This window comes from Cyprinodon tularosa, unplaced genomic scaffold (genome assembly GCF_016077235.1).
Source record: "Cyprinodon tularosa strain WSP-4 unplaced genomic scaffold, ASM1607723v1 ctg1018, whole genome shotgun sequence".
Lineage (NCBI taxonomy): Eukaryota > Metazoa > Chordata > Actinopteri > Cyprinodontiformes > Cyprinodontidae > Cyprinodon > Cyprinodon tularosa.
The window spans coordinates 45,368-67,158 of record NW_024037803.1 but is presented as its reverse complement, the minus strand read 5'-3'; the positions used below and the strand labels follow the sequence as shown (position 1 = coordinate 67,158).

At 40.1% G+C, this 21,791-nt stretch overlaps 1 long non-coding RNA gene across 1 annotated transcript in view; it reads right to left on the bottom strand.

The window, feature by feature from the left end:
• The window catches only part of LOC119779306, a 43,785-nt gene extending 24,103 nt beyond the window's left edge, over positions 1–19,682 (bottom strand). Inside the window, exons 1-2 of the long non-coding RNA XR_005280208.1 lie at positions 19,521–19,682; positions 19,113–19,192 (exon numbers count right to left, since the gene is read on the bottom strand). This is a non-coding gene — a long non-coding RNA (uncharacterized LOC119779306). The remainder of the gene's footprint in view (positions 1–19,112; positions 19,193–19,520) is intronic.
• Between the last annotated feature and the right edge of the window lie 2,109 nt (positions 19,683–21,791).

Genomic DNA, 21,791 nt, shown 5'->3' with positions numbered 1-21,791 from the left:
TGCCCCCACCGGGCAGGGGTTTCGCCCATCCCTTTTGCCCCAAAATTAAAGGGGGGCCGGGGGGGGGGGGGGGTAAAAGGCAACGATGGAAACGGGGGCCCTTTAAGGTCTCTAAAGGGGCTGCTCCCTCTGTTAGAGGAAGAACCACAGTCTCGTTTTTGGGAGGCAGGGGGAAAGCGACCCCACTGACTTTCCGGGAAAACTTTTTTCGGCACAAACCCCTTTTTCCCAAATTTAAAGGGGTAAAGGCGAATTAAATTTTTTCGAGGGACCCAGGTTTCGCACAAAAGGTTTTGGGCTACTCATATTTAAAAATGTCCCCCAATTCATAAAGGGAAAGAAAAGGCTCCCTTTAGAGCGCTTTTGGTTTCCCACCGGGGAAAAGGCTGCCGCTTTTAACCCGGAATTAATAGAAAAATTCACCCCACCGAAAGTTTTCCCCTGTTTTTGGGTTTGAAAAAGCTCTGGAATCAATATTTTACGGCCCCCAGTTTTTTGGGTTGAATCCGGGTTAAAAATTCAGAGATGAAAGTCAAAAAAAAGAAATTTTTTAAGGGGCTACCGTGGGTGGCAAATCTTGGGCCTGAGCCCACCCCAAGGCTCTTCCGTTAGCTGATAGAAAATAAAAGTTATCTTCTTGAAGTCTGGGGGAAAGCGGCCGGGGGAGTTAAAAAACAAAAACGCCCCACTAAAAATAAAAATCCTTTTGGAATTTTTTCCCCATTTTTACCAGAAACTCTTTCTGGTAGAAAAAGGCGGAACTCAGATGGAGGGAAACTGTGGTGACCCCCCGGTGGGAAACGGGAACCCGGGAAAAAAGGGGTTGTGGAAACTGGTGAAAGCTTTTCCCCCTTTTTTAAAAAACCGGATTTGGTAAATTTTGGACAACATATCTTGGAAAATCTAGGGGCGGATTTTAAAAAAATTTCACTCAGAGCGGGGGAATTTGCCCTGGGGGTTTTTGGGGCATCCCGCCCCTCCCCAATAATTGACGGAGAGTTAAACCCTGGGGGCGCCTAGAGTTTGGGCCCGCAGTGTTCTGTAAATGAGGGGTTTCACTAAAAAGGGCGACCCCAATTAACCCCAGAACACCCACTGATGGACCAAGGAAAAAATTTTAACTGTTTTAAATTTTTATGCACAAGCCATAAAAAATTTAACGGAAATCAGGTTCGGGGGCCGGGAAACCCTGGGTTTAAAACCCGGGAGTCTGGCGGGTTGAAAAACAGTTCATTTTGGGCTTTGCCCGAAAAAGAGGTTTAAATTCTCCAGCCGAAGTTCCCAAATTTTTTTACCAAAGGCCCGGTTCCCCTTAGGGTTGGGGCCCTTTCCCCCGGCCCCAGCCCCGGGGGTTGGTTCTGGGAAGATTTTAAATTCAGAACCCAAAAAGGCCCCCGTTTGGGCTGCTTAGCTCCGCGTCCAAATTAAAGGCAAAACCTTTGGGGTTTGGGGTTTCCCCACCCCCAAACCGGGGCTCCAGGGGGGCCTCCCTTCCCCCCAAGGGGGGGGCCCATCCGGGGAAAAGGGCCCCCATCCAGGGTTTCCCCCCCAAAGGGCCCCCCCGTTGGCCCCCAACCAAGGTTACACCTTTTTCCCCAAAAAAAGCTTTTCAACAGCCGGAAGAGAAAAACAAAAGGTTTCCTGGAAAACAGACAAAAGGGGTTAGAACCCCGCTGGATTCAAAGTCTAGAATAACCCAGAAATTTTTTGGTTTAAGCGTTTGCCCCAACCGGAACAAACCCTGCGGCGTTGGGGAAGGCAAGGGCGGCAAAGAATTAGGTAAGGGGGGGGGGAAATTCTGATGATCTGACAGCTGGGGCAGGAGGTTCCCCTCAGGGGAACCCAAACAGCGGAAACTCGGCCTGGAAAAAGGGTTTTTAAATTTTCCTCCAGCTCCCAACAATCCCCCTGTGTTTTTCTTATTTCCAAAAGAAAAACAATTTAGAGGTGGAAAACAAAAATAGAAGAACTTTCCCCCATTATGCTAAAATTTCAACATGTCCAATCAGTTACCCATATGAAATATAAACCAAGTTAATTTAGTTAAAATTTAGGTTAGTTTGTTAGTTAGGGTGCAGACCAGGAAGCAGAGTTGTAGTTTAACACACATCTCTGCAGCTTCTCTACTGTTACCCACTCTTTACTCCATCCAGACAGTGTCTTGCCCACGACCAAAATCTAATAAATTAGCAAAGATTCCCAAAGGAGTAAATCATGATAATCTAATTAAAATCAAAATAACTCCAAGTGGGGAAAAAGTTAAAACAATTAAATGCGGTCTGTTTAACATAAGATCGCTTTCCTCTAAAAGTCTGCTAGTTAATGACTTGATTTGTGATAATCACATTGACTTGTTTTGCCTTACAGAAACCTGGCTGCAGCAAGAGGATTATGTGAGCATAAACGAGGCAACTCCTTCAAGCTATTTAAATTTTCACATACCCAGAAGTTCTGGGCGAGGAGGAGGAGTAGCAACAATCTTCCAGTCTGACTTACTGATTACTCCCAAAACAGTTAATACCTACAACTCTTTTGAACATTTAACCCTTAATTTCCCTCATCCAAATTTCAAGGCAAGAAAACCTCTTCTTTTTGTAACTTTGTATCGTCCGCCAGGTCCTTACTCTGAATTTTTAGATGAGTTTTCAGAGTTCCTTTCTGATTTGGTATTAAATACTGACAGGGTCATCATAGTGGGAGATTTTAACATCCATGCTGACATTGAAGGCGATAGCTTAAGAGCAGCCTTTAATGCTATCTTAGACACTATTGGCTTTGTTCAAAATGTGAATAGTCCCACACATTCTCATCTTCATACTTTGGATCTTGTGCTGACATACGGCATAGAATGTGAAGAAATAACAGTATTTCCTCACAACCCTGTCCTCTCTGACCACTTTCTAATAACCTTCAGGATTACTTTAACAGAGTTCTCCTCCCCCAAAAGAAGGTTCAATTTTAGTAGATCTTTATCAGATAGTGCAGTTATAAATTTTAAAGAATCGGCTTCACTTTCTCTCTCCTCTGTGTCGCTGAGCAGTGCTGCAGAGTGCAAAAGTATAGCTTATTCCCCTTCACAGGTTGATGATTTTGTTGATGGGGTTGCTAGTTCTCTGCGTACTGCCTTAGACAACGCAGCTCCTTTGAAAAGGAAAACCGTTAAAAATAGAAAGCTTGCTCCTTGGTTTAATGCAGAGCTGCGTACTTTGAAGCAAAATGCTAGGAAACTGGAGAGAAAATATCGCTCCACAGGCCTGCAGGAGTCCTTCCTAGTCTGGAAAAATGGTTTACTGCTGTATAAGAGGACCCTTTGTAAAGCAAGAGCAGCATACTTCTCCTCATTAATAGAGGAGAATAAGAATAATCCTAGATTTCTTTTTAATACAGTTGCCAAACTCACCCAGAGCCATAGCTCTGTTGAACCGTCCATTCCACCTGCTCTTAGCAGCAATGATTTTATGGGATTCTTTATAAATAAGATTGATCTTATTAAAAATAAGTTAATAAGCACTCCTCTATCCGCGATTGTACCTGAGGTAGTCATGGAATCTGAACCGGGTTTAGACTGCTTTGATCCAGTTGAACTTTCTGAATTAGCAAAATTATTGTCTTCATCTAAGCCTTCAACTTGTATGTTAGATCCAGTTCCAACCAGGTTATTTAAGGAGGTATTCCCTTTGATCTCCTCCTCCATTTTAGATGTGATTAATCTATCTCTGTTACAGGGATATGTACCTAAAGCTTTTAAGGTTGCTGTAATTAAACCTCTGCTTAAGAAACCGTCTCTTGACCCAGATGACTTGGTTAATTATAGACCTATATCCAATCTTCCTTTCTTATCCAAAATTCTTGAGAAAGTAGTTGCCAAACAAGTTTGCGACCACTTACACCATAATGAACTTTTTGAAGAGTTTCAGTCTGGCTTTAGAGCTCATCATAGCACTGAAACAGCTCTGGTGAAAGTCACTAATGATATTCTCATGGCCTCAGATAATGGACTTGTATCTGTGCTCGTCCTGTTGGATCTTAGTGCTGCATTTGATACAGTTGACCATAATATTCTTTTAGAAAGACTTGAATATTTTGTTGGAATTAAAGGAACAGCACTAGACTGGTTTAAATCCTATCTATCTGATCGAATTCAGTTTGTTTATGTTAATGATAGATCTTCAACACACTCAAAGGTTACCTGTGGAGTACCACAGGGATCAGTGCTAGGACCAATTCTCTTTACTTTATACATGCTCCCAATTGGTAGAGTTATTAGACAGCATGGGATTAATTTCCACTGTTATGCTGATGATACCCAGCTATATCTGTCTATAAATCCAGATGAAGCTAACCCATTACATAGATTACAAGCATGTCTTGAAGACATAAAAACCTGGATGACTCTTAACTTTCTGCTTCTGAATGCAGACAAAACAGAAGTTATAGTCTTTGGACCAGAGTCTCTGAAAAAGAAGCTGATTAGCCAGTCACTTCATTTGGATGGGATTAAACTGATTTCAGATAATAAAGTAAAAAATCTTGGTGTTATTTTTGATCAGGACCTGTCATTTAAATCCCAGATCAAAGAGGTTTCTAGAATTTCCTTCTTTCATCTGAGGAACATTGCAAAAATTAGAAATCTCCTGTCCAGGGGTGATGCTGAGAAACTAGTCCATGCATTTGTTACTTCAAGGCTGGACTATTGTAATTCTTTACTATCAGGAAGTCCACAAACTGTAGTTAAAAGCCTTCAGCTGATCCAAAATGCTGCAGCCAGAGTTCTGATGAAAATGAAAAAGAGAGATCATATCTCTCCTATCCTGGCTTCTCTTCATTGGCTTCCTGTTAAATCCAGAATAGAATATAAAATCCTCCTTCTCACATATAAAGCCTTAAATGGCCAAGCTCCATCTTATATCAGAGATCTGATTGTTCCTTATGTTCCTAACAGAGCACTTCGCTCTCAATCTGCAGGTTTACTAGTGGTTCCTAGAATTTCTAAAAACAGAATGGGAGGCAGATCTTTTAGTTATCAGGCTCCTCTCCTGTGGAACCAACTACCAGTTTTAGTCCGTGAGGCAGACACTCTGTCTACTTTTAAGACTAGGCTTAAAACTTTCCTTTTTGATAAAGCTTATAGTTAGGGTGGCTCAGGTTATCCTGAGCTCTCTCTCTATAGTTATGCTGCTATAGGCTTAGACTTTTGGAGGACATAGGGACCCCCATTTCATCATTCTGCTTCATTCTCTCTCTGTTCTCCTATTCTGCAGAATCTGTTTGTTCAATCTCTAACCTTCTGCTCTCTCTGCTTTTCCTCAGAGTAGCTTTGCCTCGTCTGTTCCTGTTTGGCTGTGACGTCATCCAGGAAAGAAACATCAGCTGTGCTGCTTCCATCAACACCCTTGTTTGTAGATGTTGGAGATCGGCCTGTCTTCAGGTGTGGTCCTGTTTCTCTGGCCGTGGCTGGGTGGATGTGCTCTCTTCATCCTCTGGCATGGGAGCTGCCTTGGAGCTCGTCTGCCTGGCTGTGTGTTTCCTGGACAGGGCCGCCTTTTACAGCTGCTTTTTGTATCTCTGCTTCTGTCTACTTGAACCCCAGTCGGCCTTGGCAGATGGCCGCTCACACTGAGCCTGGTTCTGCTGGAGGTTTCTTCCTGTTAAAAGGGAGTTTTTCCTCTCCACTGTCGCTACAAGCATGCTTAGTGTGAGGGATTGTATTTGAGTAAATGAGTCAATGCAATCAACTGGTTTTCCTTAGATAGAAAACTTTGTATCAATTTGACTGTATGATCTGGTTGAACTGTAAAGTGCCTTGAGATGACATGTGTTGTGAATTTGGCGCTATATAAATAAACTGAATTGAATTGAATTGAATAGTGTTGTTAGTCAAAGTGGATAACACAGTTTCCTAATAACTACATTTATCTGCTTTAAGCCAAGGCTGAATTCTCATTTCATATTAATTCCACTGCACAAGCAGATGATTCAGCTTTAACCAGATTGTGACACCAAAATATGTAATCGTCTTTACCTTAAAATTGTCCGGAAAGCAGTAATAAAAGTATATTTATGAAACAAAACCTTTACTGTCCCTAAATAGTTTAAAATAAGAAAAATATCACACAGCTACTCACTAAAGTGACGTCATATGTACATAGCGCTTCCTAATTTGTTCGTCCCACTCCAATGTGTAAAATAAAGATATTTGTGAACCATAGAGTTAGAACTTCCCAATTTGTACTGAGTCCATTTACCACATATCTCCCCAGATTTCAAACCAAAATTCGTCCTGTGAAAGTCTTAAACACAATTTGTTGGGAGCTGGAGAAAATCCCATCTTTCTCCAGCAGAGTCCGCCGTGGATCCTCTGAGGGAGCCTCCTGCACAGCTGCAACTCATCAAGATCATCAGAGGATCCACTATATAAGCTGTCTTCAGACCTTGTCTCAACGCCGCAGTGTTGTTCCAGTTGGTCAGCGCTAAAGCCTTGATCTCAGTGATTTTCTATGACTCAAATTCCTGGTTGGATTCTAACCTTTGTCTCTGTGCCTCTAGGAAACCCGTGCTTCCTTCGTGAAAGCTCTGGAAGAGCTAACCTGCCGAGCCGACCCTCAGAGCCAAACCCTGAAGACTCTCAGAGAACCTCCAAGCAGCTCTGAGCTAGAGCTGGGAAACCAAGACCAAGGTCTGTTCAAGCTAGACGTGAGACGCTGAAGCAGCTAACGGACTCTGCTACTAAATCCATCTCCAGAACCAACAGTGACTCTCCCAAAGAGAACCTCAAGAACCCTCAAGGTACTTTCTCTGCACCATTGGGAACCAAACCCCGTCAACAGTCCTTAACAGTGCTGTCTCTCACGCAGACTCCGGTGAAACCAGAATCCAGGCCCGAACCAGCCTTCTGCATAAACTGTGTGAATGTGCAAATAAACGTGTTAAACTTTTCATCCTGTGTCCGTCAGTGGTGTTCTGCATCTTTGGGTCTCCATTAGAGAACCGATCATGACACAATTATTATAACACCATGGTTGAGAAGAAAAAAAAAACATAATTATCCAATAGTTCTAATATTGTTCAGTTTTGAGTGAACCTGTTTTAAAAACTCCATATTATACACACAACCGTATTTCATGATAGCCCACTGTTATTGAATGGCTACCCAGACCCCCTGTAGGAAAACCCAAAAACCGTTCATGTGGTCATGTAATATGCAAAATGGGCTGCACACGAAGATCGTCCTACAAGAAACAAAGTCATTCATTAGTGTTTCAACATGTCCTACATTAACAGTGTAGAAAACACTGTCAAGCAGAAAAACATCCATATGTTCTCGTTTTTGTTCTTTTGTTTGTGCCATCCTGTGTCAGGAAACCTAGAAATTGAAGTGATTGTCAATGTTACAATATTATAAAAAAAACAATAGGATAATTCCAGTGCTCCAGCCTGGAACTGATGCCACACATTTCTCCCGCTGAGAAAGTAAAAACATCTGTAAATCTGTTATTTTGTACTTTTCATTTCAACACAAAACACAGTTCTAAAAGAAATTCACATCAAAATCCAAGAATCCTGAAAGAGTGAGCTGGAAATGTCAGTGCTAACAGAACTGAAGCACTCCCAAAATGCAAATGGAGTGGTCAATCAGTCCCCCTGCTGTGAAACAAAACTTGTAACCAAAATGGAGAAACCTCTGTCCCACAGAAGCACATTTTAACAGAAAGTTAGTAATACAACATCCAGCCAAAACATTTGACAATATTTCATAACACAATCTAATTAACCATCCACCAACACAAAAATCACAAGACAAACACATAACATGTAGTGAAACACAAATCACTTCTGCACAATCTCAGCACAATTCAGACACAGACAGACAAATAGACAGCAGCGCGTGGTGGAACATATAAAGGCGGAAGACAGACACACAGCAATAGATCAACCCGCAGCCAAGCACGCACACAAACACAAAGAAACGTACAAAACACAGAAACACAGACAACGTCGTAGTTCAGCCAAGAAAAGACAGAAAAGAAAAGAAAATGTCAGGCGCCGGCTAAAAGAATGTATGACGCATCTTTTAATTTTCCAACTTCACTTTTACAAATCTCTTTTATTCTCATTTCAACTTCTCAGTTCTTTAAGGTGATTCCACCTGTACCGAATTAAATAACTTGTCTCAGTCCTTTAAGGTGATTCAACCTGTACTAAATTAAGTATTCTCAGTCCTTTATGCTCTTTGGCAACTCGATTCAGGATGCCAGAGAATGGTGATCCAACCTGCTATTAGTCCTTTTTCCATGAGTGATACAACTCAGTCCAATTAACCCAAATAATTAATTATAAGTCCACTGGAGATGAGCCATAATCTCCGGGCTGATACAAGCCCATGCTAATTAATACACAGACACCCGAAATTCTTTTATTGAGGCACAGGCATGGATCCTCAGGGTAAAGAATTTAAAAGAAACCCAGCTTTAGAATCAGAGTTAACGTAAAGGCTCTGTTTGAACTAGCCAAAGTTCCCTGTAATGTGTATTTTCTCTTCAAACTACAGACTCTTTGAGGAGGGATTTTATATACCGCTGCAGTTTCTAAATTCTGTGAGGCCGCACACACCAAGAGCAATCAGCCACGGTCCAACGAAACAGCGCTTCAGACAACCCAAAAAAAATAAAACATTAAATAGTGTCTTACCACACCGAAGCGTCGGGCCGAAACGGATCAATCAGTGCCAAACAGCCGCCCACCGAGATTCCAGAACCGGCACGAGCCCCCAATTGTTAAGGAAGAAATTTATAAAAAGTTAATTTTGGAAAAAAGTTTGTCTCTCTCTCTTTCTCTGTATCCCAGCTCCTCTTGGCGGCCATATGTGGCCACAAGGAAAACCAGCAATGCGTGTTGACGTCACAGAATTACAGAGTTTAATCCAATATAAGACAATGCATAAACTTAGAAGTAAGACAATGCAAAAACTTACACCAGAAACTGCAGAACAACGGAGACATACATTCATTTACCTGAAAGTCATCTTTGGCGAGTTGCAAGAGCAAATCTGATTTGTTACTTCTGTGTAGAAAGTTTTATCCTCTTGTATTTAATTTATTCAAATAAGGCTGGCTTTTGCTCCTCCAACCAGGAGCTATCTTGGACACTCAGAAAAACTTAGAACGTCCCCTAATTTACGGCAAACATCTGGGGTCATTTGCTTCTTTGTTTTAACAAGAAAAAGCGGAAAGCTTGTCTTGGCCTCTAGAATTCTTAAGGTCATCTGGCTAAGGAAAACATAAGATAAGATTTCACAGACAGCTGTGGAATGCGGGGCCTCTCCTGCCATAAATTCTCAGGAACAAACTTAAATTCAGTAATTTGCTTCAAGGAAAGGTTATCTTCACAAACTTGTTCAAAATTAAGAAATATGTTCAAAATGAGAGTGCTCAACATACCTTTTACACATGCCATAAGATTAACTGTATTAAAAACTAAAAATAATCATTTTTCTTTAACAAGCTGTATGAGAACAATGGCTTTAATGAACCGGAGGGTTGATCAGGTAGGGTTGTATTCTAACTGCTGGGGTCCCTGGGGTCATTTTGGCCCGTTACTCGAATTCTGAAATGTACTCTCTGGTGCACAGACCTGTTAACAGGCATTCTGCTGGAAATATATTATTTGTATGTATTGCGGAGATGTACAATGTAACTACTAGTTGTATTTGCTTAAAACAAAATGAAATGACCAATTTTTTCAGCTTCTATCAAACAACAATATTGGTTAAGTATATGGCAACATTTATATTGTGAAATATACAGCTTGAAGGAGAAGGGATGAAGCTAAGATTTTAATGTGGAAATATGACATTTTTATGCTGTTATATTTAAAAGTTCTTGCAAATATAGGAACTGCATGATAGGACCTTAACAGATTCCATGATTGAATATACTACTACTCAGTTACAGCTGATTAACTTAATAGGCAAATGATGCTTGGAAAACACACCTTTTGATCTTAGGATTCCAAATTAATTTAGGACATATTTTATCTTCTGTTCAATAAATATTACAGGGCTTCAGCACTGTAGTTGTCATGATTTTATCTAAGGCTCGGACCCACATGCAGCGAAGCATGTGGGTATTTTGAGCTCGGTGCAGAGTTTCTCCGAACTCTGCTCAGCCGGAAACTGGGAGACAAGGGGAAGACAGACTGTTAGATTCAGGCTCAGTGGGAAAATGGATTTGTTAATATGAAGGAGGGGATTTGTTGCCACTCACATTTCCAGAGAAGTGGAGACTCTTTAAATCCAGTCAGTGTGTTGGTCTTCCAGAGTTTGTCTGATTCGGTGGAGGGCTGAACAGGGTTTACCCAGAACTCGGACGGAGTTGAATGATGTAGCCGCTGGTTGCAACTCAGGTTTCCTGTGGTACTTAAACGGGTAGTGGTGAAGATGACTTCCTTACTCAGAGAGTGATCTCTGCATTCTTAAAGGTGGCTGGATCCAAACCTCCTGTTTGGAATCCGTCGCTCAGTGTAAGACTCAGTTGATCCCACTTGGGAGGAGGCGGTCCGAAAAGGTCCAGTTTGCAGGAAGGCTTCCTGCCGAAAAGCAAAAACAAACAAAGTTGAGTCTCAGGGAGAAACAAGCACTCAGTTAAACTCAATGTGATCTCAGCTTGGCTTGAGTACAAAAACTCGCAATGCAAAAACTCAGATTAGGCTCAGAATAAACAAGGCTTGGCTAGAGTACCCCAAACTGGCAAACACTCTGGCGTCGAGGTAGTGGCAACCAGCAGCTTAAGAGCAGTCCGGTGATGAGGTAACCATTCGCAGGTGTGTGAGGAGGCGAACCGGAGCCAGGCGGTGGAAGGGAGAACACAAAGACAGGACAAACAGACAAACACAAAAACTGGAGTCCTGACAGTAGTTAAGGAAAAGAATATAATAAATATGAAGAAATAAAATGATAATTAACCCTGATAAGGGCCTGCCTGTGGGCGTGGCTTTTCACTGTGCTCGAAAATTACTTTTAAAGCTTTCACCGCCTTATGTATTGGGGGACGGGGGAAATGGGCTCCACGCTCAGCGGAGACTTGAGATGTTCTTTGGAAAGGGAGCACCCGAACTTTACAAGTAAAAAAAAAAAAAAACATTCAATGTCAATCACACCTTCAAACCCTAGTGCCCCCACTCGCAACAAACAGACTCTTCAAAAAACAATCAAACAAAAAAACGACGAACGCGCATTCACATATTACACTCACATTCAATAATCCCAGAACCAAGAACCCATCACCCCAGTAATCTAGTAATCCCGGGAACGCCCCCATTCCTGGGATTACTGGATAACTCAATAGGTGAACCCTGAAATCCAGATGGGGGGAGGTGAGCAGTGTCACCACCACAATCCAACCCATCTAGTTGCTTCTTCGCACCTGACTCCCCCATCTCGCATCCGGACCAGATGACCCTGGTGCAAGAAACGGGTCTAACATGTCCCACACAGGCCACCCAACCGGAACCTCTCTCCCCCATCACAGGCCCACTCCCTCCCCCTCCATACCCTAGCCACCCCTCCCCCCACCCATTTTTGGGGAGAGTAGAAATGTCAGTCCCAGTCCCAGAAAGCCACCCAGGCCCTGCACAACCCTTGCCAAGACCCCGTACCAGGTGGCCTGCTCTTCCTCCGGGCCCCAGACTCTGCGTGGCAACCAGAGAATGGGGGTGTCAGAAAGACCCCAATCCTCTCTGCTCCTGCTCAAATTTTGTGTTGTTGCGTGTTCTTCTCAGCTGTAATTAAAACTGAGAGTAGCAAAGGGGGTGTGCGGCACAGTCCTTCCCCCGTCTGGAAGATCTTCCGGATCAACCGCCCAGGGTCCGCAATGTCTAAATGCGAAATGAGTAGCCATCCGAGGTGCGGCCCACGCAATAAGCCCCCCCAGGTGTCTTTATCCCCCACCCTCCCAGACAATGCCCTAAATAGATGTGTGTTGTTAAAATGTTGTGAATGAAAGTGTCTTAAATGCAAAATAAAATTGTGGTGAGGGCTGTCATCAGGAGGTGGGGCCCTCAAGTAACGACCCCCTGCCCAAGGTCCTACATGTGTGGCAGTGTGATTGAGCAGGCAGAGGGAGGAATCCTGGGCTGGGGAGAAAAGGAGTGGGGGGCCTACTGCACTCCCAGGGAGCCAGCTCCCCAGCTGACTCCGATAGGCACCCCTGAGAGGGGGGCCCCTCTAGTTGCACCACCATAGCCCGGGGGCCAGGGACAGGAGGCATGGCCTGTGAGCCAACCACCCACCAGGGCCAACACCCCATACCCCCCCAACCTGCTCACCAAACCTCCTGGCTGTAATGGAAGAAAAAAAAGAGAGAAAAAAAAAATTCATGGTTAGCCAGCCCACACAAACCATGCAGAACGCCCCACCCCAGGCGAAACCCACACCAGGAGACGGCATGGACCAGGACTAAGATAGGGGGCCGGACATGAAGCCCTTCAGACCCCAGAACCCAAACCCCTGATGCCCTGCGAGGGCACCCGCCCCGAAGGGGGCAACAGACCCCAGGGTCAGACCCACTAGGCGCCCCACTACGATTACCCCCCCAGAGCCCATGGCGAAGGGACCCCCCGCACAGTCCCCCCGCGCCCCGCAGGACCCATCCCACAGGCCCCATTTCCACTAAGTGATGGAGCCAATCAAGAAAGCCCAAAGAGATGGGTCTGATATGGATTCAGATGTTATCTCTGTCATGGTTTTGGTTTTGTTCTAGTTTTATCTCTGATCTTTCATTGGTCTTTCATTGGACTTTGCTTGGCCTAGTCCACCTTTGGTGGGTTGTTTTGTGTTTGAACTCTTTTTTTGGTTTTTGTTTATTGACCTCTTTTCTGCTTTCCCCTCCGCCCACCCTTGGCGGTTTGTGTTGTGTTTTTGACTTTGCTTTTGTTTCGTCCCCTCCTTCCTGGTCCTTGCTCCACCCACCCTGAGTGGGATTTTTTTTTTTAGTTCTTAGATATTTCCTGTTTGCCCTTTTGTGTCAGTCTCCTTCTCCCTAACTACCTTCTTGCCTCTGTTCACACCTGCTCCAAATCTGCTAATTAGCCTGGTCTTTGTTTCTCTCTACCATATAATCTCCTCCTGTTCAGCCACTCTTTGCTGGTTTGTCGTCATTACTTTGTCCCCTTCTTGTTGTGAGTATTCTTGGTTTTCTTCATTTTTGGATGTCTGTGCATTTATGTCTTTTTGGATTTTTGCTTCTGTTGGACTTGTGGTAAATTAAATATTCAAGTAACCACCTCAAGCTCTTGTGTCTGCATTTGGGTCCTGTCCAACCTCCACCCCCTATGTGACAGTCTCAAGATCCAACAAAAGATCTCTATACTGATTGATACTGAGTTTTTCCTTACTTTTCGACTTCATGAGGACAGTTTTCTTACATAAGGATACATAAGGCAGTGAAAGCCATACATACTATTTTTCCCTAGCAAGCAAACTGATGGGGAAGGTGAAATTTTTACAACTCAGGCACTTTTTTAAGTCCTTACATATCTGTATCTAGAAACTCTGAAAAGGTGTGCATAACCATAACGTGAGAATAATAATAAAATAATATCAAGATGATTGCCTGTGCACTGTGTACAGATATTAGATTGTGCAAAACCCATCTTAAATAATCTTTGACGTGTATAGTGCACTCTGTGAAAGATTTTGTATTGTATTAGTTGTAAATGATGGTTTCTAGTCATTTTGAAAGTTCTTAGACATATCTGAGCCTAGAAATATTTGTTCAAAGCTGACTCATAAATCATCGTCCCATTTCATAAGAGGAGGAGATATTACATTATCCAGTTTAGTCAGTGTCCTGTATAATTTAGACAGCAGTTTTGGAGGGTTTAACTCTAGGAACTCTAATATGAAGCTCTAGCGGAAGTTCAATTGAAGAAACTCTGACTTACCTCCATCCAATCAGAAGCTGATCCGTCTCCTAAGCGAGCCAATCAGCTTCGAACTACTCCACCACGAAGCCCAATCAGCGTCCTGCTTCCACTTTATAAACTCCTTTCAAATCCTCATCCCAGCCCGCTATCCTGCAATCGCAATGTCAGATTTCGATTCAGATGACAATTCACCCACCTCCATCCCCCTCTCCGCCATCACAGCTGAATCGTCCTCCATGACACGACTTCACCTCAACCTCATCAGAGAGTATTAATCCCAGTTGTCACCATCCCTCGTCTCATCGCATTGGTCCGGCAGAAGACCACCATGTTGAGCCCGGTTCTGCCAGAGGTTTCTTCCCAAGGGGGAGTTTTTCCTCTCCACTGTCGCTTCATGCTTGCTCATCATGGACAGTTCACGGTACCTGCATCATCGAGCAGGACCTCTATATCCCGAGTCTGAGTGAAGCCCCGGCGTCAGCTCCCTCAGTCTTCTAGTCCCACAATTCTGCTCAGCAGATCACCTTGTCAACCAGCTTGGACAAAACCACCACCAGTTTCAGGCCGGGGGGAACATCCCTATTCTCATTCATCTACTCATGCATGTTAAAGCATAATTCAGCATGAATTGTTCTGCCGAGGTCTGAGCGCCAAAGACTATACTTTCTTATCAATAAATTCTTCTAATTATCTTTTCTCTCTGTGTGAGTTTTTCAGATTGAAATATTAGTTGGAATTTGTAAACCTCCATTAATATGTTTAAACTTATTTCTAATTATAGATTTAATTTGTTCATATTCTAAGAATTTATTTTTATCAATGACATATTGCAAATTTAATATAGCAAATGTGATAAACTTAAAAAAATTATCCAGATGTGTAATACCTTTAGTCTTCCAATACGGAAAGTTTATCTTAATATTATTTTTTAGGATGTCAGGATTATTTCAGATGGATGTACGACTGCACGGAATAAGTGATGACTTTTTTAAGAAATTCCCACCATGCTGTCAGGGAAGAGCTGATGTTAATATTTTTAAAACATGAATGCCGCTTGATATTAAACTGAAATTATGATGGGGATTATGTTGAAACATATTGAAAGAAACTCACAAAAAATTATTTTGATTCAAACACTTTATTGTCAAAAAGAAATTACAGTTAGCACAGACAGGGATGTGGTTATCAATATTTTCTGCATATTTTTTCTCTCTTCTTTGTAAATGTTTCATGCCTTCCCATTACACCTTGGTGGGAAGAATTATCTGCACATATATGTGTTGTCTGTCCATTATCTGCTGGCAAAATGGCCCTTATTAGTGTGTAATCATTTTTCACCTCCCACACACTTGAAAACCTGTTCACTTGCAAAAATATCAGTTGGTTTGTTTCTCTTCAATCTTACCAGAACAAGAGGATCAGCTGACAATCAAATTCAGAAAGTAGATCCAACAAAAGCAACACATAAAATCTTTCTTTCAGTTTGTATTTTCTGTAAAGTGAGTTCGTCTTGTTATATCACTAACCGACAGATACTTTTAAAAACATGCCAATCCTAGGAAGGGCTCCCCTTGAAGAATGCTGGATGACAGATTTAATAAAACAGACGAGACCTGCTCACATTTCACATGGTAATAAAAGCATTAAAGTTATTTACAGTTGAATGATTTAAAACAACTGTTTTAATAGATATATTTACAACATAAAAATATACTTTAAATCAAAAAATGGTTTTCAGAACCTATATCATTAGTTTCTTCATCTCTTATTTCAAACAAAGTGCAAAATATTAAAAAAAATCTGAAGTGTCTTCGTAAAACCAATTTAAAAAAAAGGACACTCGGTTTCTGCTGTTTTTAATCAGCTTCCTTCACTGTGTCTTTGTTTATACCAGCTTTGTTTCTGCTCTCTATCAGGCGAACTTCAGGAGGGACAAGGTGAGGAAGCTCAGCAGAGGCAGCACAGCTGGAGGGAGAACAGAAAGCAGCAAAAGGTGTTAGTGACTGAAATAAAATCACAAAAAAACAGGACAGATTGGAAAACTATCAACTTGCAGTTTGATATTAATTTCATGTATTAATGTATATGTTGGTATCTGCATAAAATCTGACCTTTAGACAGTTTCTAAGCTTCTGGGAAGCAGAGAAATCTTTATGTTAATTTAATCTAATTAACCAGATTCTGTGCAACGTAAAAAGTCATTTGTTTTAGATTTATTTTAGTTTTTATTTATAGATTTATTTATTTGGTATTTATTTATAGATTTTATTTTTTACTGTTTTTTAAGGCTGCACTTAAAAACATGAAATTGTCCAGAGAGCTGTTCTTAACGAAATTTCTTTTTGTTTACACTTGTGTATACAAAATGACAAAATAAATCTGTCTAAGTCTATGTCTATTTAATTTACAGCAAAGCAGAAACTTTAACAATTTAAAATGAAATCAGTGCAGTAATTTGTTCGCTTTTGCAACATATTAAGATCCAGTTAAATCAGCTTGTAGCACAAAAACATTATTTTGAATATAGACAACCTAAATATGTGCAGAAAGTAGACCCAAATAGGTCAGTCTTTATTTACCATTAGAGGAGACAGGATGGTTGGCCCCATTTGGTGCTGCTGTGGAGTTTGTTGTGGAGTTTGATAGGAAGTTGGCTAGATTTACACTTTCATTCTTAGCAGACACAAAGGCTGAAAGTACCCCTGAAAAGGAAATCGAAAATTAAAAAATGAGCAGAATTTCTTCAGCATTTCAAAAAGCTAAAAACAGATAGGATGTCCTATGTACATAGAAAAGCGTTCATAGTCATGCTCTTACCTCCATTGATCGAGCCACTCCCGATGACCACAGTAAAGCTGGTATCCTCAGCGGCCCTGGCTGAGGACCCGACGGTGGTCACATTCAGTCCACCAACCGTAAACACACACTTGATGTTGTCCATACTGACATTTTGTGCAGTAACTGAAATATTCTGTGAATTTGAAATCTGCCATCAATACCACAGTATTGCATAAACACTTTGTGGATAAATTTGAAGACAAAAGTTTTTTTTCACATTTTGTAGTTGCTCATTTTTACATATGATTTGTCAAAATGGATCTGTTTATATGGAATTTACATTTTTTTAGTATTATAAAAGCATATTGTGAGATTAAAGTGCAAATGAATAAATTTAGAGATTATTTGTTTTATCACTGCTTTGTAGTGTATTATTCTCATGACTTGCAAGGCAGTTATTACTGTTATAACCCTTAATTTAGAAATGCAATGGTAAAAATGAATTCAAAGTCTTACCACTGCTGTTTCTGTGAGGTCTTTTGTGCTTTCATTGAATATCCTTGCTGTGGAGAAAAAGTTCACGTTTGATGAGCTGTTCTGACCACAGATGAACAGCAGGGTACGCTGTAGAGAGATGCAAAGGCTAAAGGTTACAGACAAGTCAAATCACAGCCATGAAACAATAGAGGGCATATGTCAGAGTCTCTCTATTAAAGGAAGGCATTAGTAAATAAAAGGATGGAGCCCATCATTTTATATAAGTCCATATTTAATGCAGTTAATGTTTTAGTGTCAGTTCACAAAAAAAGTCATCTACAGGAACTTCATATGAACTACAATTCATATTTAAACATCAATCTTTGAACTAAAATATTCTTTCTGTCATTATTTGTGGACATTAAGATCTAAAGAGAAGCATGATATCCTGTAATTCAGTTAAAGGGTGGAGTCAGAGTTAAAGAAATAAGCATGCCCAGGAGAAGTCAGAGGTTGTCAATCAAAAAAGAAAAACCTAGTTCTAAACATTATTCCAAGTTACATAACCCAAAAAAAAAAACAGTTATATTAAATAATAAAAAAAGGAACAACATGTAAAAACAAACAGAAAAGCATTCTGATAAGCATTTTTATCGTTGCGGTAGAACGTTGTGAAGAGACTTTTGAAATAATATTTAAATTTGAAAGTTTTTTTATTGTATTTTAATAAAATGTATAATAAAAAAATAAAAACATTGGTATTAATTTTATTTTGCTAATATATCAACAAAACCTGACAAATCCTTTGTTGATTGTTTTTTAAAATTCTTTAATGTTCTTAGATTTTTTCATGACACATTCCGACCATAAAGGCCTGTGGCTATGCCATATCCAGCTGTTGTTTGCAGTGGATTCCTGTTGCTATTGACTCAGACCATTAGGATATAGGGGTTGGAGGAAGGTCCGTCTCTGGGACTTGGGAAAACATTTGTTCAGTGTTTCAGCAACTCTAAAATTTGATAACCATTAAACCTTAAATATTGACGTGGTTTCTGTGAGTCACATGTTACAGTGATCATTTGTCTTTGTAAAATCTCTCACTGTTGATCCAAACTATTAAACTACTGTAGTTTAATTTACTTTTAACCATCTAAAAGAATTTGTGATTTACCTCAGAATTACGTGGACTGAGACCAATGGCGATGTATCCTGAAGAGTTTCCACTGAGTTCAAAGGCCAGGTCCATGCCGTTTGGGATGTTTATAGCAGTGGTATCCACAGATCCAAAAAGACAGGTCATATTGCCTGCAGGGTCACAGTCGGTAGGTTCCTCCAAACAAAATTTTGCAGAGTCACATCCTGTCTTGGTAATGTCAACCTAATTAAGACAAAAACACATAGTCAAAGTCAATAAACAGTCAAAGGATAATTTAACTTATGTTGAAGTTAAGTACACCTTAACTGACCCAGTATCTTTAATGTGAAAATATAACAGCATATATGACACATTAAATGACTCAACACAAAATATTGTCTTATTTATATTTTTTTAAATCTGATAGAAAACTGACCACCGAAGGTCTCCAGTAAGGCCCAAAGAATTATGGCTAATGGTTAACTTCTGTCGCTGTGTTGGTAATGTTAAGCTCTATGTAAACCATCAGTTACTCTTTAACATCAATAAATCAAAAGATTTTATCCTTTCTTTGTTGCCCTATTTTTTTTTCATGAATCTGGGTCTAATAAAGTTTTTTTTTAGAAGTAAACGTTTGAAAAATCTCTGTCAAAATCTTCAGTTTGTAAAACTGAGAGGAAGATATTTGAAGGCTCAGATCTTTAGCATTAAAAATCTAATGATTTTTTTCTGCTTTGAAGAACAAGCTGGTCATAAAAAGGTGGTTTAAAGCATAAAAGGCTTGATGATGATAAATACTAACCTGTGACGACACTGGCTTGAAACTCAGAGTCAGGAAAACCATCATTGTGGCGATAACCTGGATCACTGTATGCTCCATTGCTGTCAGGAAAATACATTTTATTTACACAAAGCTTTATTTTTAGAAAGAAAACATTAAAAATGTTACAAAGCCTTAAAAATATTTTAAGTTGCATTATTACTTATAATTATTCTGTATTTTATCTGAGCGCAAAACACCCCCGAAATGAAATAAACAAGTTAGAATTTTATTTTTTTAAGGTTTCGATTATGTTTAATGAAACTGAATCACAATGTATTGAGTTTAATGAAAAAAAACGTCACATTTAACCATCTGCTTAATATTCATTTAATTTCAAGACTCAAGCGAAACAAACTTTGTTAAAGAAATAATGAGATCTTGACTTACTTGATGTAGAGTTGAAGGTTAAACGCTGGGTTGAAGCAGGGAGAAGTGTTTTCCGCTTTAGGAGCAGATGTCAGTGCTGATGCTGTGGAGTTGTGTTGATGAGGGGAGGCTGGCTGAGCTTTTTAACATCACCTCGGAAGGGGCGGGGCTTTGTAAGAACACCTGTGTCACCAGCAGGGTATGATTAGTTGTGTCTTTTGTCTTTCTCTCAGCGGAAAACGGTTTCTGTAAAACAAGTTCTTCCACTGACGGGAATTTATTCTCTAATAGAGCAGAATATAAAGATCCTCAAGGGCTTCTTTTAAAGATTTACTTTACTCGTCTGTTTGGTTTGTCATACATCACTCATCATCATTTTGTCCTCGATATTTTTAAATAATAGAGAGAGAAGACACCTATTAATTAACCAAAGCCAAGGTTATATAGAAGTACCCAGTATTTTAAATGTGTTTCAGAGTATTATGAATCCAATACAGCAATAAGATAGTAATGGTTAGTTTTGGTTATATTTTGCAAAGCTTCTAGATTTTTGTATTTAATATGGTAGACAAGTATAAGTCTTGGTTTCAGTCTATTCTTTGATAAATGACTGCTTTCTAGAGTCGGCTGGAGAAACGTCTCAGAGCCTTTTTGAACAACCTGGTGAGGGTTATGCCCTGGCTTCTTAATCAGACTTTGACTAGGCCACTTCAAAACCGTCATTCTGGTTTGATTAACATTCAAATGCGTACTTGTACTTTGGATGGTGGTTCTGCTGCGTAACCCCAGTGCTGCTCAAATGACATTTCTTGCTACAGAGCAGGATTCGTGGTTCCATTGGATACAGGAGATCTTTCAGATCAGGTCCAGCAGCTCAACACAAAATGTAACTACTATGGTGTTTGATTGTCAGAATGATCGTATCCAGGATGTTCATCATCCTAAAATTCATCCTTTATTTCCCCAATATTCTCTGTGATCATCAGGCTGTTTGTTGCCAGTGAATCCCTCACATGGAGGCTGTTTCTGCCTCCGTCTCTTTGTTATTCTTGAATTAACGCTAATGTTAAGGAAGAATTGATGCCTTAAGTGTTTCAAATGTTGGTCTGGGTTTTTTCTGATCTTCGGAATAAAACATTGAAGCCCTCCTCTAATAATTCTAGTTGGCTGGCCTGACCTCCATTAGGTAATATCTGATTTAAAATGAGTGCAATCTGTTTAAAGAGGCTTAATTCATAATTAAAAATGGGTTTTGATAAAGAGTCTGAATAGCTTTGATGGTCTATTTTATTAAATACTGCATTTTATATTTCTTGTGTTTTCTTATGCCAGTTATGTTAAACTGGCAAACAGATTCAGTTCCTGTAATCCATGTATTCTTTTTTTAATTTTTAAACTCAATAATCTACTTAATGACCTTTCATCAAATTTCTTTCATGTTGTAGTTTTCATAACTGAATAACATATAAATTGTTTAAAAATGGAATTAGCAGGTAGAACCTAAATTAAAGTACATGTGATAACATGACATGAGGGACAACAATCGGAGTCATTTTTAATTTTGATAAACCACATTAGAAGATAAGCTACATTTTTTCCAAGTGATTGAACCACATGATGATTAGTTCATAACATTTGGAATGCGACACCTGAATCATCCCGCAAAAACTTTGACGTCATTGTGGAAAGAAAACCTGCTGGTTTGGTGCCATGATGCCAGAGGGGGAGGGGCTGCATTCCTTATTGACTGTTTTATTGTTTTACCTATGAGAAAACTTCTGTCTTAGTCATTATGCTGGTGGATTTTTTTTTTTTACATAGTTTTAATGATAATTTGATTAAACTTCAACAATCCAAACATAGATGTTTCTCCTGGAATCTCATTTTAAACAGAGAATCCCTGTCCTTACAGTCTAACTGGATCAAGTTTTTCATCCTGACAACCACAGCAACACAGGAAAGAAATAGATTGAAAGAAAAATGTTGGATATAATAATACAATCACAAGAAAATAGCAAAAAAGAGTCCTAACTTTACATAGTTAAAGGCAGTCTTATATCATAGGGGAAGTTACATTTACTTTTGTCCCTCTTTTTTCCTCATAGTTGTCTATAAATATCAGCTTTGTTACAGGAAGAAACAATGAACATGTGATGAGCTGCCTTTCAACAGGAACTTCTAACATAAAAGAATGAATTTCCCTGTTTGAAGGCCTATTATTTATTTAAAGAGAATGATAAAATGCATGTTTTTTACAGGGGAAGAGGGCCTTACAAATCAGTGATGGATCCC